Raw genomic sequence first — 17004 nt, forward strand, 5'->3', positions numbered from 1 at the left:
TTTGATATTGCTGTGCGACTGCTATCGTACCACTATATGCAATAGTGAGAGATGCATTTACACGGTTTGGTTTCCCTTTGGATAAGAAAGTACTGGAATCTTCTGTTACACCTGTGATGTGTTTCATTTATAACTATACAAGCAGAACAACGTGGAAGCATTCAAGTGCTCCTGTACAAGGCGGCTGATTCCTAAAGGCTTTCTTCACCTCCAACTAGCCCATCATTTGAAAATACCACCTCTTTCATTCTGTCCAGATTTAAATTTCAAGACTGCTGTTTCTCATGCACAGCTGCTGACAGCATGTCTCTGAGTCTGCTGTTCTTGCAGACGAACTGCCCATTCCAGGGTGTGTGTGTGTGCCTACGCTGTCAAGTCCTTGAGAGTGTGAACTATGCTCCCATTTGGGATCAGAACTCTCTCCATTCTTTCTGCAACCTGAGTGAGGAGTTGTATATCACCCTATGCCTTTTTTTTGGTCTTACTTCTCCAGCTTCTTATCAGTGCCTTAAGTGCTGTCAGGCATAAGTCCTTGGTCATCTCTTGCTGGACCTTAAATGCCCATTGGCAGGAAGCTCTTTCTCCATCTGGGCAGTGGCTCTGCACATCCTGGCCAACAGCTAATCCCATCCTACAGCAGTGTTGCAGAGGCACCAGGAGCAAGCTGCTCTGCTGTTCCTTTATCCAGGTTCCTCTTTTTAGTCTGGTCTCCTGCTGGGGACTTGTCAGCTACGTGGAACTCTGGAAGGGGGGGGGCATCCACACTTGTTAAGAAACACTAGTGCTTTTGGTCAGTGCCATGACCTCTCATCCACAAAAATAAAAGTGACCTAAAATCAAACAAGTACTGATAAATTGCTAGTACTACAGAATCATCAGCTCATAAGGAAGACAGCTACCTTTACTGAACTTTAATCATCTGGTTCCCTCGTGATCACTTTGGTGAGAGATAAATAGGATAAATTATTCTGCTCTTTAGGAAGGGCAGATGAGAATACTTCAAGGTAAGAAGTAGGTTAACAGAACTAAATGCACCCAAAAAGACTAATTGAAAATTGAGGAATCTACCCATTTGTCCATTTAAACGAGCTTCACTGTGTGACCAAACACATTCAAAAGTACAGCTATGGTAACTTGATTTCCTGCTATTGTGGAAATGCATCTTGAAAAAATAATCTTTCTTCTTTGTTAGAGGCTTAGCTGGAGGAAGAAGTGCCAGAACTGTCTCCTTGTATTGGCTCATGGCTTGGGAAAAAAGGATTGTCTGGCTCGTTTGCTGGAATGGAATTAAATCCTCTAAACTGGCAGATTATCTAAAACTATCTTTAAAATATGGGTTGAATTGGTGGTGAGAGATAAAAGTACAGGTTCTGTTCTTGTTGAGCATGTCAGCTGCCCAAGAGAACAGTCATGGTGAAAGGTTTCAGTATTGCCAAATTGGTTGTCATGGTGGGCTGATGGGTTGGCATCCTGTACCTACAACTTTTCTCCAGGAAATCTTCAGTAACTGATACATTTCTCAGAAGCCTTTCATAAATCTATACAGATTTTAGCTCTTTATTTTTAAATGCACTTCTGCATGATATAAACCAAATTTGTTAGGACTTGTTTGCTATTGAACAGCAGAGTTTTTACAAATGGCCTATTTAATGAGGTGCTGCTTAAATCAAGATGTAGGCAGCAACTACTAATGGAAACGAAGAACAATATGAAGTGCAAATGTAATCTGTCTAGTTGGAGAATCTAACTCAATATTTTCTTATTCAGAAGGGATTTTTTTTAATAGTTGGGTTCTCTAGATAGAGAATACATTTATTTTTAAATGTAGGTTGTAGTCTAATGGTTTGCCTGGTAAGCCCATAACATGACTGTCCTTTTTGTGAAACTGCCTTCGGTTGTAAGCAGCTTGACTTGAAACAATACTACGGGCTGACCAGGCCAGTGTGGGAAGTGGGGAAGTTCCTTTACCCACTGAGGTGGTCTGTAGAAGGAATCACTGGTAAGAATCCATGCTGGAGGTACATCTTGAGCTTATTGCAAAGGGTGGGTAATAAGAAATTGTTCTAAACCTACATTGTTTAAGAATGGTATGATATGGATTAGCTATGAATTGCTTGCTGTTAATAGGAAGATGGCATGATGAGCCTTATTGTACTAGTTGATTTCCCAAATAATTTGTGTAAAGACTAATCTTAGGAAATGGTGTACTCTTATTTCCCAGCCAATCTTTTGTTTTAGACCAGCCTTTCCCAACCTGGTGCCCTGCAGATATTTTGGATTACAACTCCCATCACCCCCAAAAATGTTGCTAATGGTCAGGAATGGTAGGAGTTGTCCAAGACATCTGGAGAGCAAGAGGTTGGGGAAGGTAGTTCTTGACTCATGAACACTACCAAAACCTAAAATGAACAGCTTGAGACAGGACTGTGGAGTTGGTACGCCAAATCTTCAACTCCAGCTCCTCTATTTTTCTACTGTCCGACTCCGACTCCACCCAAAATTGCTTCTGACTCCACAGCCCTGGAAAGGGCTGTAAATGTCTTTTTAAATTGGAAGCTCTCATAGGAGCATTTTTATCGCTGCCTGAATATGCGCTGATCTTGGCATCACAGCATTTGTCTTCATCTGGGTCCTGTGTCATACACTGACACACAAAATGTTTTCCAGCTTGAGTTATGGTGAAATGCTCAAATACAGTTGACTTCACTGGAAGCTTCTTTGACATTGTGAATTTCTATTTTAAAAAATTTGTCAATCAAAATTTATTTTGAAGCCGGAGTCAGTACATTTCTTCCGACTCCCCCCAAATTGCTCCCGACTCCGACTCCGCAGCCCTGGCTTGAGAAGAGATATATATAAGAGACTAAACATTACTTTGCTGGTTAGGATCAACAGCCGTGTTGGAACCTTGATATCACAGTCTTTTGGCTATTCTTTCTCAATTATTGTATGTCTTCTAACAAGCAGCCAAAAGGTGGTGCTACATGCTCATCTTTAATATGGAGAGGGAATAATTGAAGTAGGAGATTTGTGCTCATCTTCTAAGCTTCTATCTTACTAAATGGGAAGTGAGAGCTATCAATTTTCTGCCACTTTTGCAGCAAAATCTGTCCTGCTTTCTAACTTTAGGGTTAGTAGGCTCACGTACTAAAATCAACATCCCATTATTTAAAAACAAATAGCAAAAGATTGTAAGAAACAATATATGAAAGTTCAACACAACCATCTGTTTTGCTACAGGGTGGCTCTTGTACAAGTGCAAGAAAGTCTCCATTTCTTCTGTACATCAGTTGAGATTTGATCTACACATGGATACTGAAAAATAAAACTGTGATTCACTGTAGAGAGCCAGGTTTGGACCTGAGAAATAGCTAGATTAAACATGAACGAGCCTTTTGGCCCTGCATACAGCCCCCTTTCCTGTTCTGTGATTTAAACCCAGAAATCTTAAATTAATCATCATAATAATAAAATTTTATTTCTGAGTCGCCTATCTGACCGAGTTAATGGCCACTCTAGGCGACATACAATGATACAATGATACAATATAATAAAACAATAAAAACCACAATTCGTCTCAGCACCACTCTTCCAAATTGAAGCAGCATTAAAAACTAACCCATCCCAGAAATCCCATAGGCCTGCCTGAACAGCCAGGTCTTCAAGGCCCGGCAGGAACCTATCAGGAAGGGGGCATGGCGAAGATCGAAAGGAAGGGAATTCCAGAGGGTGGGGGCCACAATCGAAAATGCCCTCTCTCTAGTCCGCACCAGCCTCGCTGTTTTGACTGGTGGGACCGAGAGAAGGTCTTGTGTGGCTGATCTCGTCAGGCGGCATAATTGGTGATGCTGGAGGCGCTCCTTCAGATAAACTGGGCCAAAACCGTATAGGGCTTTAAAGGTCAACACCAACACCTTGAATTGGGCCCGGTAAACAACTGGTAGCCAGTGTAGGTCTACTAACACCGGAGTGATATGATCACGGCGATGGCCATTCTTGATCAATCGTGCCGCCGCATTCTGTATCAGTTGTAATTTCCAGACCGTTTTCAAGGGTAGCCCCACGTAGAGCGCATTACAGTAGTCCAAGCGGGAGGAGACCAGGGCATGTATCACCCTTGGGAGCAGATGGGTAGGAAGGTAGGGTTGCAGCCTTCGTATCAGATGTAATTGATACCAAGCTGCCCGGCTCACTGCCGAAATCTGAGCCTCCATGGACAGCTGGGAGTCAAGAATGGCCCCAAGGCTGTGGACCTGGTCTTTCAGGGGCAATCTTACCCCCTTTAACACCAGGTCTATATCTCCCAATCTTCTCCTGTCTCCCATGAGCAACACCTCGGTCTTGTCGGGGTTTAGTTTCAGCCTATTCCTCCCCATCCATCCACTTACGGATTCCAGGCACTTGGACATGGTGTCCACAGCCAACTCTGGTGAGGACTTAAACGAGAGATACAGCTGAGTGTCATCTGCATATTGGTGGCACTACAGCCCAAACCTCCTGATGATGGCCCCCAGCGGCTTTACATAGATGTTGAATAGCATGGGGGAGAGGATAGAACCCTGTGGCACTCCACAAGTGAGAGGCCAAGGGTCTGAAATCTCATCCCCCAATGCCACCCGTTGATGCCTGTCTGAGAGATAGGAACGGAGCCACCGTAAAACAGTGCCCCCTATTCCTAATCCCTCCAGGCGATCTAAAAGGATACCGTGGTCGACAGTATCGAAAGCTGCTGAGAGGTCAAGGAGGACGAGGAGGGTATATTCTCCCCTATCCAACGCCCTCTTCATATCATCCACCAGGGCGACCAAGGTTGTTTCAGTTCCATGTCCAGTCCTGAAGCCCGATTGGAATGGATCTAGATAATCTGCTTCATCCAAGTGTGTCTGTAACTGTTTGGCCACCACTCGTTCAATCACCTTGCCCAAGAATGGCAAATTAGAGACTGGGCGGAAGTTATTCAGCTCTTGGGGATCCAAGGAGGGCTTTTTCAAGATGGGTTTTATTATTGCCTCCTTGAGGGCTAGTGGCATTCCACCCTCTTCCAAGGATGCATTTACCATTGCCTTGATCCCTTCGCTCAGTCTCTCTTTGCAGCTCATAATGAGCCACGAGGGGCAAGGATCTAGCAGACAGGTGGTTGGCTTCACAGTAGAGAGCAACTTGTTCACTTCCTCAGAAGGAAGAGGCTGAAACCGATCCCACCGGACCGGAATGCAACTGGCCAACTCTGACTCACTTCCTGTATCCACAACGCACGGAATCATGTTCTTCAGGCATTCGATTTTATCGGCAAAGTGTTTAGCAAACATGTCACAGGAGGCTTTTGAATGCTCCATGGGTTCCTGAGCAACTGGACCGACCAGGCTTCGGACCACTTGGAACAACCTCCTGGGACAACACTCTGTGGACGCAATAGAGGCAGCAAAGAATTCCTTCTTTGTTGCCTTTGTTGCCACTTGGTAGGCAGCTGTTGCCGCTTTAACCAGTGTCCGATCGTCTTCAGAGCACGATTTCTGCCATCGGCGCTCTAGTCGTCTCACCTCCTGTCTCAGACCCCGCAACCATGGTGTATACCAGCGTGCCGTCTGAGCTCTATTCAGGGGGAGAGGACATTTCGGAGCCACCTGGTCTACTGCCCTAGTGATCTCCCTGTTCCACTCCATCACCAAGGTTTCGACCGGGCGTTCTTCAGCCAGCTCCAAATCTCCCAGCGCATTCAGGAATCCTTCAGGATCCATCATGCGTCTGGGGCGGACCATCCTAATAGGTCCTTCCCTGCAGAGGGTGTGTGGCATTGAGAGGTCTATATTTACCAGGTAGTGATCTGACCATGACATGGGGTTAGAAAGGACAGCCCCCGTTTTCAGAACACTTCTCTCCCCTCCCGAGACAAACACAAGGTCAAGAGCATGGGTGGGCCCTATATTACTAAGGTGCAGTTCCCAGGAAGTCATGGTTTCCATGAAATCCCGAGGGGCTCCAGTGAGGACAGTCTCAGTGTGCACGTTGAAGTCCCCCAAAACCAATAGGTTGGGGGAAAGCATCCGTACACCCGAGACTACCTCGAGCACCCCAGTCAGGGAGTCTGCTGTGTTGCGGGGTGGGCGGTACACAAGCAGAATCCCTAAACTGCCCTTTGGGCTCAACCTCCAGAACATGCAATCAACAAACTTGGTCTCATGGAGAGGGGCCTGGTGAAAACCAAGGACCTCCGATAGATGACTGCCACTCCCCCTCCCCGCCTACCAACCCTCGGCTGGTGTGCGTATTGGAAACCGGCTGGACACATCGCCTCAAGTGTAGGAGCTGAGGCTTCGTCCAGCCAGGTCTCCGTAATACACATTAGGTCTGCGTTCTTATCCAGGATCATATCATGGATGAGCGTTGTTTTTTGTGCCACAGACCTGGCGTTACACAACAGCAGTCGAAGGTTGGATGGAGTCCTGCGTCCCCCAGTTGTCTTCTGGTGATGGACAGGCCCGGAACAGGGGATGGATATTATACATCTATCCCTTGTTCCCCTAAACTGGCGTGGCCTGCCACCCGCAACTCTCCAGGATCTGCCGCCTAGCCTTTTAATATCATAATCTCCCATTAATCCAAATTGGGGAATTTATGGGTTGATAGGTTCAGAACAAGCCATAGTCTGAAGTTAAAGATTCTGAGTTTTTCTAGTTCAGATGTAACACGAAACCATAATTAATTGAAGATGTTTGTGGTTTATTGCACTATGCAGAGGAGAAAAGAGGAGTATCAGGATAGAATATGCATACAAAAGCCTCATGCATGTCTTGGTTTATTAAAATATCATCATCTGAATGAAGCCGTTGTGTGTGGGGGAAGTCACAGCCTTATTTTAGCATGGGTTGCAAACAACAATTACAGATTTATGTAACTTTAAAGTTGACAACGAGTACATTGAACTTGTAAAGGATTATAAATACCTTGGCACAGTCATTAACCAAAATGGAGACAATAGTCAAGAAATCAGAAGAAGGCTAGGACTGGGGAGGGCAGCTATGAGAGAACTAGAAAAGATTCTCAAAGGCAAAGATGTATCACTGAACACTAAAGGCAGGATCATTCAGACCCAATCTCTAGTCCTGATCTCTATAGGTGGATGTGAAAGCTGGACAGTGAAAAAAGGGGATAAGAGAAAAATCAACTCATTTGAAATGTGGTGTTGGGGAAGAGCTTTGCGGATACCATGGACAGTGGTGTCACTAGGGGGGTGCGGGGTGTGTGGACCGCACCGGGTGACACCATGAGAGGGGGGTGACACCCAGAGCCGCCCCTAGGCATCGGGAAGTGGGGCAGGCGGAGAGCTGCCCTGCCCGCGCTAACATGTGGAAGGTGTGGGGGAAGAGCAGGGAAGGGCGCCGAGCTGGATCTCCTGCGGGGCGGGGCCTCGAGTGGCGTTGCAGCCTGTTACCAGGCAGGCTAGGCTAGAGGCTGCTACACCACCACCACCAGGGGTGACTGTCTTGCGCGCTACGGGATGGCTGGGCTGTTCCCCGGATTCAAAAGTGAGCCCCGCTGAGTTCCATGGGTCTTGCTCTTGAGGAAGTATACACAGGAATTGCAGCCTGGATTGATGATGTGAATGAAATCTGCACCTGTTGACCCAAAGTGGTCCGGGGTAAAGCTGAAGAAACAGTGAAACAGGAGAGGATCTATTTACAAGACGTTAAAATATAAAGTGGCCTCTTCACCAAGAAGAGAGATCTGCAACTTAGGCTGCAATCCAGTACACCCTTGCCTGGGAGTAAGCCCCATTGAACCCAATGGAGCTTACTTCTGAGTAGACTTGTCTTAGATTGCACTTACTTAGTGCGCTGCATGCATGGCCGAAGAGATGGCTGAGTTTTTTTCCCAAAGTTTGATTCTGCCTGTTATAAAGGGAAAGGAAGAATTAGGATCCCTATACATTTTACTGGAGTAATACTCATTAACCCATCTGCACAGCTTTAACAAAAGCATAAGCATAGCACTTTAATAAGGAAGTAACCCCATGGAATTCAGTGGGGCATTGTCCTGGGTAAGTGTGCATAGGATCCCAGTCTTAAGGTTTATTAGTTACCACAACTACATGCACTTTGACCACACTTTTTGATGGAGAGCTGTAGCAAATCTATGAATCTGTTCTACTTTTTCAGTGCATGACAGGAATGTGAAGTGGAGATTCTAGTCCACATGATTAACCGCACAGATAAATAATGGCTGTTAATTCTACCATAAGAGAGGTGTAGTTGTGTACAAGGCATAGCATTTGAGCTTGTGCACAGGAAATGCCACTCCCTGTTTTGAATGGTAAGTCTCAGTCCTGGTGTAATGAAAGAGAGCCTCTGAGCATGTGTTAAGCATTTTCCACTACTTCTAATGGGCTCCTGTTTTTCTGAGATCAACGGACAAAGTTCTACATCGGAGGACACTGCTTGAGTCCTACTTTTTTCTTACAAAATAAACTGCTGTTCTTATCTTAGTTTATTCTCAGCTGTACAGTCATTATACTTGGAAAACACTGTGGTGTTGAACAATGCAATCTATAAACCGCTTAGGCCAGTGTTAGCGGCCTAAAGCTAGGCTTAGTCCCTTGATTGGACTGTAGCCCTAAGGCAATGTTTTAATGAAAATACAATATAGCCAAGAATAGTTTTTTGATGAGAGAAAGGAAGCTACACAAGTAGAGAATGGTAATTACTTAACGTTTAGGATCCCAGAACATCAAACACAACTGTGGATAAGAAAATCCTGATTAATTTATACAAGAAATGCAGGGACATCCTTTCTTCCCTTCCCATTTTCACTAAAAGAAGCCCTAATCAGGTGGCTGTAGCTCACACAATTCCAATTACACAAGAGGAAAAGCAGGACCACATTTGCTGGCTCTGTCCTTCTGATGCCTACCAATCACTTGGCCATAGCACTCTCCACCTCACCCTCCTGATCATGCAGAGTTCTGAATTATGCAGACTGTTAATTAAATGACTGTTAATCTAAAACTGAAGTTTCCAATCTCACATAGGGTGTGGTTTTGTGTTTTTTGAAGAAGAATACTAACGTTCCTCAATATGTTACACAGGTGTGTATACATCTAGGGATAAGGCTAGTGAGATCCAGTGCAGTGTAATGTTTGGGGTGTTGGACTATGATCTGAGAGACCTGGGTTTAATCTCCACTCAGCCATGAAAGTTACTGAGTGACCTTGGGCCAGTCACTGTCTCTCAACCTGATCTACCTCACAGGGTTGTTGAAAGAATAAAATGGGAAGGGGAGAACCATGTACATCACCTTGAGCTCCTTGGAAGAAAGTTGAGAGGTAAATGTAAGAAAGAAAATAGATAAGGCACATTCAAGACAGTATTAAGCACATTTACAATGCAATCCCAACCATGTCTACTCAGCAGGAAGTGGATAAGTGGAGTTAGGATAAAGCCTTTGTTCCCTTGCATTCAGTGGGAGAGTCACAGTGTAATTCCATACGTGTCTACATAGAAATGAGCTCCATTGTGTTAAATGACATGTACTTCCAGATCAGGGTGTATAGGATTGCAGAGTTAAGCCTGGATGGCTTTAAAAAGAGGATTAGACAATTTCATGTAGAGTTGGGCTGGACGGAGAGGGTGCAGCCCCCTCCCCCTGTACCGAGGTCTTCAAGGAAGGAGCCTGGTTCGTGGGCCACCCCAAGCCCTCCCACTAGGGTGGGAGAGGACGGCTTCCCTCTTGCCTCACCAGGAAAGCAAGGCGGCCAGAGACCTGTGAGACGGATAGACGCAGGGGTGACACCATGAGTTACCGCACTGGGTGACACCAACCCTAGTGACGCCACTGGTTGGATGTGTGTTCTCTGTTCCTATTTACCTGGTTCAGGCTTGTAGGTTTGCCTTATTTATTCCTTGTTCTGTCCCTTGATTGTAGTCAGTTCCTTTTCCTGCTCCTTTTTTTTTAAAATAGTCATCTTTGTCGAGTTTCCTTATGAAATCCTGTCTTTTTAGCTGGACCTTCTACTGTGGTGTCTGCACTTTCTCTACAGACCTTTCCCATACTTTGTTCTCTGTTCCTAAATTTTTTATTTAAAACCCCTGCTTATCAGCAAGACAGCTCCACCCACCTTTTTGTCTCTACTGCAATATCCTTTTTTCCTGCCCACCATTTTGGTGCTTCTTACGAGTTCTCTGCCACTTTATCGGACCCCAGCCACTCAGTGCTCCCCCTGCTGGACTTCTTGTTGTGACTTGCAAAAGAAGCAAGCCACTGTAGGCTTCTGAACTGTGCAAAGTTTCCAAAGTTTCCAAAAAGACAAGGAAGGAGTTAAAACTGCATAGAAGCTCAAGGACAACTCCAAGGAGGGGGGCTGCAGATGGCACAAACTGAAAGTGTATAAAGTCCTTGAGAGAGAAAACGTGTGGGGGGGGAAGTCGGTTATGCTTGGAAGGAGAAAGACTCTGTAACGAAATATTGCTTATGCCTTAAGGATCAGTAAAGATCCCTCTTTACATGAAAAGCTGTAGTTGTCTTTATTCAACGCTCGTGGGCAAAAGGGCTAAACTCTGGGTAACTGCTACGCTGGGTATAGCGCTTCTACATTCAACGCTGCGCAACAGGGGTTATGGGCCCAGCCTGCCCAGCCTATCCAGCAAAGTAACCCAGTCTACCCAGCCTAGAGTATCCGAAGAAGGAACAGCGTGTGTGGAGTCGTGGAGGGCAGCTTTGAAGGAGCTGACAGACGGCGAATACAGAGCAACACAGAGGTAAAGCATCTGCAGAATGGCAGTTTCACTTTCAGCCGGAATACCTCTGGAAAGGCTTACAGACAACAATTACCTAAGCTGGCGTATGAGAATGCAGGCATTTCTGACAAAAGAAGATGTATGGCAAACGGTGATAAGCGATCCCCCAGCCATGCCGCCTCTGGAGCAGTGGGTTCGAATGGAAGAACGAGCGAGGTCGTTTCTAATCTTGGCTGTGGATGATTCACAACTTCTACATGTTCAGGAGAAACCGACAGCGAAACTGATATGGACTGCTCTTAATGAGGTGCATGTGAGGAAGACAGCCAGTTCTAGAATACATTTGGCAAGGAAACTATACCAAATGAGGCTGTCTGATGACAGAAAGATGTCGACACATTTGATGGAGATAAAGAAGCTGTTTGCGGAGTTGCAAGAGAGAAACGTTGTTCATACACAATTGCAACAGGTTTACATTATACTCTCTTTATTAAATTCCACCTGGGACTCAGTTGTCTGCTCCCTGGAAGTGATGCCAGATGATGGGCTGACTGTACAGTATGTTTCGGGGAAGCTGATCCAGGAATGGGAAAGGAGAAGAGAAGCAGTGGAGGAGAGAGAGCGTGGATTCGAGACCAGAGAAACAAAAGACAGAAGATCTGATAGAGCTGAGATAAACACAAGAACTTTTGGACTTAAAGCTTGTTATGTATGTGGTTCGCAGAAACATCTACAGAACGACTGTGAGATGAAAAGGAGAGGACGAGGGAGGAAGGCATCGTACGTGCAGCTGGTGAGTGCAGATAAAAGTAAAACTGAAAGCTGCAAGAATAGAGATAATGTTACATGGCTAGTTGACTCTGGTGCAACACATAGTATGATTACCGACGAAGCATTATTCAAAACTATGGTTCCCACGTCAGAGGATGTAATATTGGCTGATGGTACACACAAAAAGGTACTGGGAACTGTAAAGTTAAATGTACTTAACACTGTGATGACTGATGTATTATATGTACCTGAGTTGGAAAACAATATCTTATCAGTAACTAAATTGAATTCAATGGGTTATGAAGTAATGTTTAGTCACGGGAAGTGTAAAATAAGCAAAGGAGATAGAATTTGTGTACAGGGATTTCTAAAGAACTCATTGTTTCATGTAACACAAACACCAACAGAACGCTTAACATTGATTACGCGTCAAAAGCCTCATGATAGGTGCATTCACCTGTGGCATAGAAGACTAGGGCATGCTTGTTATGGCACTATGAGTAAAACACCAGAAAATAGCACAGACATACAGTTCAAGGAATGTAACAAACATATTGAGTGTGAAATATGTAACCAAACCAAAGCCACAGTAGCTCCAATACCTAAAGAAGCAAAGAGTGACACAACTGAACCATATCAAACTATACATGTTGATTTAGCAGGACCATTTCAGAGAACACATGGTGGAGCTAAATACTATCTTGTCATAGTTGATGATTACACAAGATTTAGTACTGTATATTTGTTGAAAGCCAAGGATGAAGCTGAAATGAGATTGAAACAGTTTATAAAGAAGGTTGAAGTGCAACATGGAACACACATTCAAAATATTCGCTCAGATCAAGGTGGGGAATTCACTGGGAAAGAATTTGAGCAGTATCTGATAGAGAAAGGGATAGAGCATACATTAACAGCACCATTTTCTCCGTTTCAAAATGGACTGGCAGAAAGGAAAAATAGAACCTTACAGGATGCAATGAGAGCAATGTTAAAGGATTCAGAACTACAAAAAGCATTTTGGAGAGAATGCTTGTTATATGCAAACTATTTACAAAATAGATTGTTTCACAGGGCAATAAACATGTCACCATTTGAACGGCTATATGGCAGGAAACCCAGGCTACAACATGTTGTGAGATTTGGTGCAAAGTGCTGGGTACACATTCCCAAAGGGAAAAGAAATGGGAAACTGGCTCACAAAGCTGAAAGAGGATATATGTTGGGATTTCAAAATGCGTATTATAGAGTGCGGTTACCCAAATATGGCAGGGTTGTGCTAAGCAGAAGTGTGAGAGCTCAAGAGCAGGATTGGGATGAAACTACATATGTTGAGTTAGAACACACACAAAGAAATAGCGAAATCACTGAAAGGGAGATAGATACAGAAATAAAACAGGAGGAGGAGGAATGAACACTTGATGCTGGTCCAAGTAGCACACAAGAAACCGAACGTCAAGTAACACTGCAGAGATCAACAAGAGAAAACTTGGGGAAACCTCCAGAAAGATTTCAGGTTAGCTCAATACAAGCTCAAAACAGAATAGGATTGGAAGAAACAATGGATGGAGTAGCATGTTTCACGTGTACTGAACCTAACAGAAATTGAAACAAATGTAACAAAGTGTAACACAAGTGTGAAATGTATTGATAAAATGTAAAATGTATGTAATCTTGTCTTTGTGGAAAGGTGGGAGCTGTAGGCTTCTGAACTGTGCAAAGTTTCCAAAGTTTCCAAAAAGACAAGGAGTTAAAACTGCATAGAAGCTCAAGGACAGCTCCAAGGAGGGGGGCTGCAGATGGCACAAACCGAAAGTGTATAAAGTCGTTGAGAGAGAAAACGCGTGTGTGGGGGAAGTCGGTTATGCTTGGAAGGAGAAAGACTCTGTAATGAAATATTGCTTATGCCTTAAGGATCAGTAAAGATCCCCCTTTACATGAAAAGCTGTAGTTGTCTTTATTCAACACTCGTGGGCAAAAGGGCTAAACTCTGGGTAACTGCTATGCTGGGTATATCGCTTCTACATTCAACGCTGCGCAACAGCCACCACCACTGCTGCCACGACCCGTGCAGTCAGTGCCTTCAGCGCAGCAGGACTTATGTGCCTTAGACACTAATGATGTCTGCCCCAAAACATAAACACTATTGACAGCTGTGGTCAGGTAGACTCTACAGCCAGAGTCAAGGCCATTTTTCACAGTGGGCCTGTGGGAGAGGGGGCTGGGTTCCCATGGGCCTCTCTTTTTCCCTCCCTAATGCATGGGAACACTGTGGAGGAAGCAGTGGGAGAGTTAACTCTGCATCATCAGCTGTCATAGATGTCACTGAGAATACTTAGAAGGCCTGTGCTGAGGAACAATTAACTGAGGATGAAGAGGGTCAGGCGAGGCTTTCTTCATCAACACTTCAGTCAGTCTTTTCTATGCAGTTCTTCCTTGGGGGCTTTGCAGGGTTCCCAGAAAATGCCACTGTGCAATCCCATTGCTTATGTCAGCATGCACAGAACAGTGGGCAAGGCCAGGACATCAGGGTGCAGTCCCAAGGTTCGGATAACCTTAGGTCTGATAATATTCTGCTGTGGTACAGCAAGCCCAGGTCATCCAGCCTGACCACATGCCTTTTCTAGCTCAGCCTTTCCCAACTAGTGGGCCACCAGATGTTGCTGGACTACAACTCCCATCAGCCCCAGCAACCATGGCCAATCTTCAGGAATGCTGGGGCTGATGGGAGTCGTAGTCCAGCAACATCTGGTGGCCCACTAGTTGGGAAAGGCTGAGCTAGAACATCTCAGGGAAGTTTTATGGGCAGATTTTTCTGGGGAATTGGCATCTAGAGTTAATATAGCACCACATTCTGCTCTTCCTGCAGAGGCTTAGCCCACTTTTCCCTTGCCTGTCCAATCTCAGATGTTGCATCAACATGGTACCTTACCTACATGACCTGCACCAGTTAGCCCAGCTGTGTTGCGTCTGTCATTACCTGACCCCCATGCTGCACATCAAGGGTTGGCAACATATTGTCAGGATGCATCTGCAAACCCAGATCAGGGCTTATTATTATTTATTTATTTATTAGATTTTTATACCGCCCCATAGCCAAATCTCTCTGGGCGGTTCACAACATATAAACATCCAATACAATTAAAACATTATTAAACAACTAAAAATGATTTTGGACGAAAACAAATGGAGTGGCACCTCTTGAGTCCGAGAATGTGGTTTCCAACTGTTTATTTCAGGATTCCCTCTGCTTTGTTAGATATTAGAGGCCTTGGACCTGAAGGATAAAGAGGCTACACCAGGTCCCTCCTCTTCTCAAGTTGCCACTGTGTGTCTGAATTGTCAGCCTAAGTCAAGAGTGGTGAGGCTTCCTTCTCTACTATCCAAGGTTCTAAAATATGAATTTAACACTCAGTTGCAAAATAAGAAATCTGTGGCTATAGTCAATAAACATTATGTGCTGGAGCACATTGGATAGACCACCTTTGCCCTTCCCTAGTGGATGCCCTATTGGGGGACTTTTGAACCAGTCCTTGATCCCTAAAGATGTGGATGCCAGCTTAAGGACTTAATGGACTGGGAGATGGATGTGGGGCTGTGGCATCTCTATTAGGCTAGTGCATTATCAGTTAGAGTGGGGGGAATTGCTTCAGTTTTTTGCCAGAGCATCCTTGCTGTTGTGGACAACTTATTAGATGTTCCTCAACAGGATCAAACTAGGTTCAGGAAGTCTCTATTGAAGATTTCAAGGACTGGGGCATTTATGGCGGATGCCTCCATGGACACTATGCAGTTTGCCACAAGAGCTCTGACAGCAGGGGTATTCACAAGATCTCTTTGGCTACACCACTGGGAGGCAGATATAATGGCCCACACAAACCTGGCATCTGAGGTAAGTTGTTTGGGGGTATTGCTTTGGACAAGGTTTTGGTAGAGTCCAGGGACAAGAAGGTGATGCCTTTGTCCAAAAGGAAAGAGGATAGGCGGTCTTTCGGAAATCATCTCACCCATATTTTCTAGTCCAGTCCTTTTGTGGCTCCAGACACGAAGGTAGGGCCAGGGATATCCATTCCATATGCTTCTTTTGGTACCATCAGTGCATTTACAATAGGGGCTACTAACAGGCCTCAGGATGCTTCAGATCTGGTGCATCACAAGGGGGCAAGCAACAGTTACAACGGTCCCCTTCCTGGGTGGCCACCTTTAGCATTTCTCTCACAGATGGCCCAACATTACAACGGACTACTGGGTCATCCAGACTTTGAAACTGGGGCTCCAGCTGGACTTCATTTCTCCCCACACATACACACACACAACGTTTTGTGCTTTCCCCTCTGTAAACTCAACTGGACAAACAGTCCAGGGTTCAGGAAGCCATTCACTATCTGCTGCATATTTGTGCAGCTAAGACTATATTTCTGGTGAATCCTACTTTAACCATATGCAAATATAAATGTTTGCAATACATTATTAACTCTATAGCACAGAACACTGACTTTCTAACTCTTTCTAGATTATAATCTTGCATTAAATCTTTGTGTATATTTTTAAATACCTAAAACCTTTCATTTGAATACCTAGGGAAGGATGGAAACTACAAACTACTAATGGAAGTAACAGACTTCAAAACACAGTTGAAAGCCTCAGATTTGGAACAGCAGTGACTTCATGTAAATTTTGTAAATATTCCAGTCACTTCCAGATAGGTATCTGTTTAGAAGATCTGCAGACTGTGCTTCAACTCTCATAACCCAGAATTTGAGGCAGGCTGTTTACAGTCTTTCCTTATTAGATATATCACTTGCAACTCTTTCCTGTTGTGAACCTGTTGAACACAGTTGAAATTTTCCCATATCGGATTGTAGATTTCCAAAAGTGAAGTACATCTGGTTTATGCCTAAAGTTTTGTAACGGGGACTTTTAACCTCATTCTGTGGAAGTTATTGCTGCAAACTACTAAATAATTTGGTAAAACTCCAAGATACAAAGCTTTTGGCCCTTGAGAATAGACATGATAGAAGATTCTGCAAAGTTCCAGTAAGTAGAGAAAATGGCAGGCAAAATCAGTGCTCTGGGTATAGCAGCTGAGGCAAGACATGTTTCTATAGATTTGATAGCTCTGTGTAACAAAGTGAGGAGGAGCAACCTATCCAAAGATTCCCTCCTCCGCTGCAGGAAAAAGACAAGTTCCATCCACGTTCTTAAACTCATAGAACATGAGCTAGCTAGATTTAAAGATGTCTGTCTCCAATTGATCTTAGTAGGTATATTTTTACATCCCTGTTGAAATCTCTGGGATTTAAAAGTACTTAACTTGGGATGGATTGTGTCCATTATGTTTATGGCCTACATGTTACATCAAAACCTCAAGTGAAAAATGAAAAAAAAATGGCAGGCATCTCAGATTAAATGGTTAGGATTTAATGTGTAAGGATTTATTGTATGCTGTTCCTCATTAGGAAGAAGTCAGAAAGCTGAAAAATGAACTGGATAACTTTGATCCATC

This window comes from Rhineura floridana, chromosome 8 (assembly GCF_030035675.1).
Source record: "Rhineura floridana isolate rRhiFlo1 chromosome 8, rRhiFlo1.hap2, whole genome shotgun sequence".
NCBI lineage: Eukaryota > Metazoa > Chordata > Lepidosauria > Squamata > Rhineuridae > Rhineura > Rhineura floridana.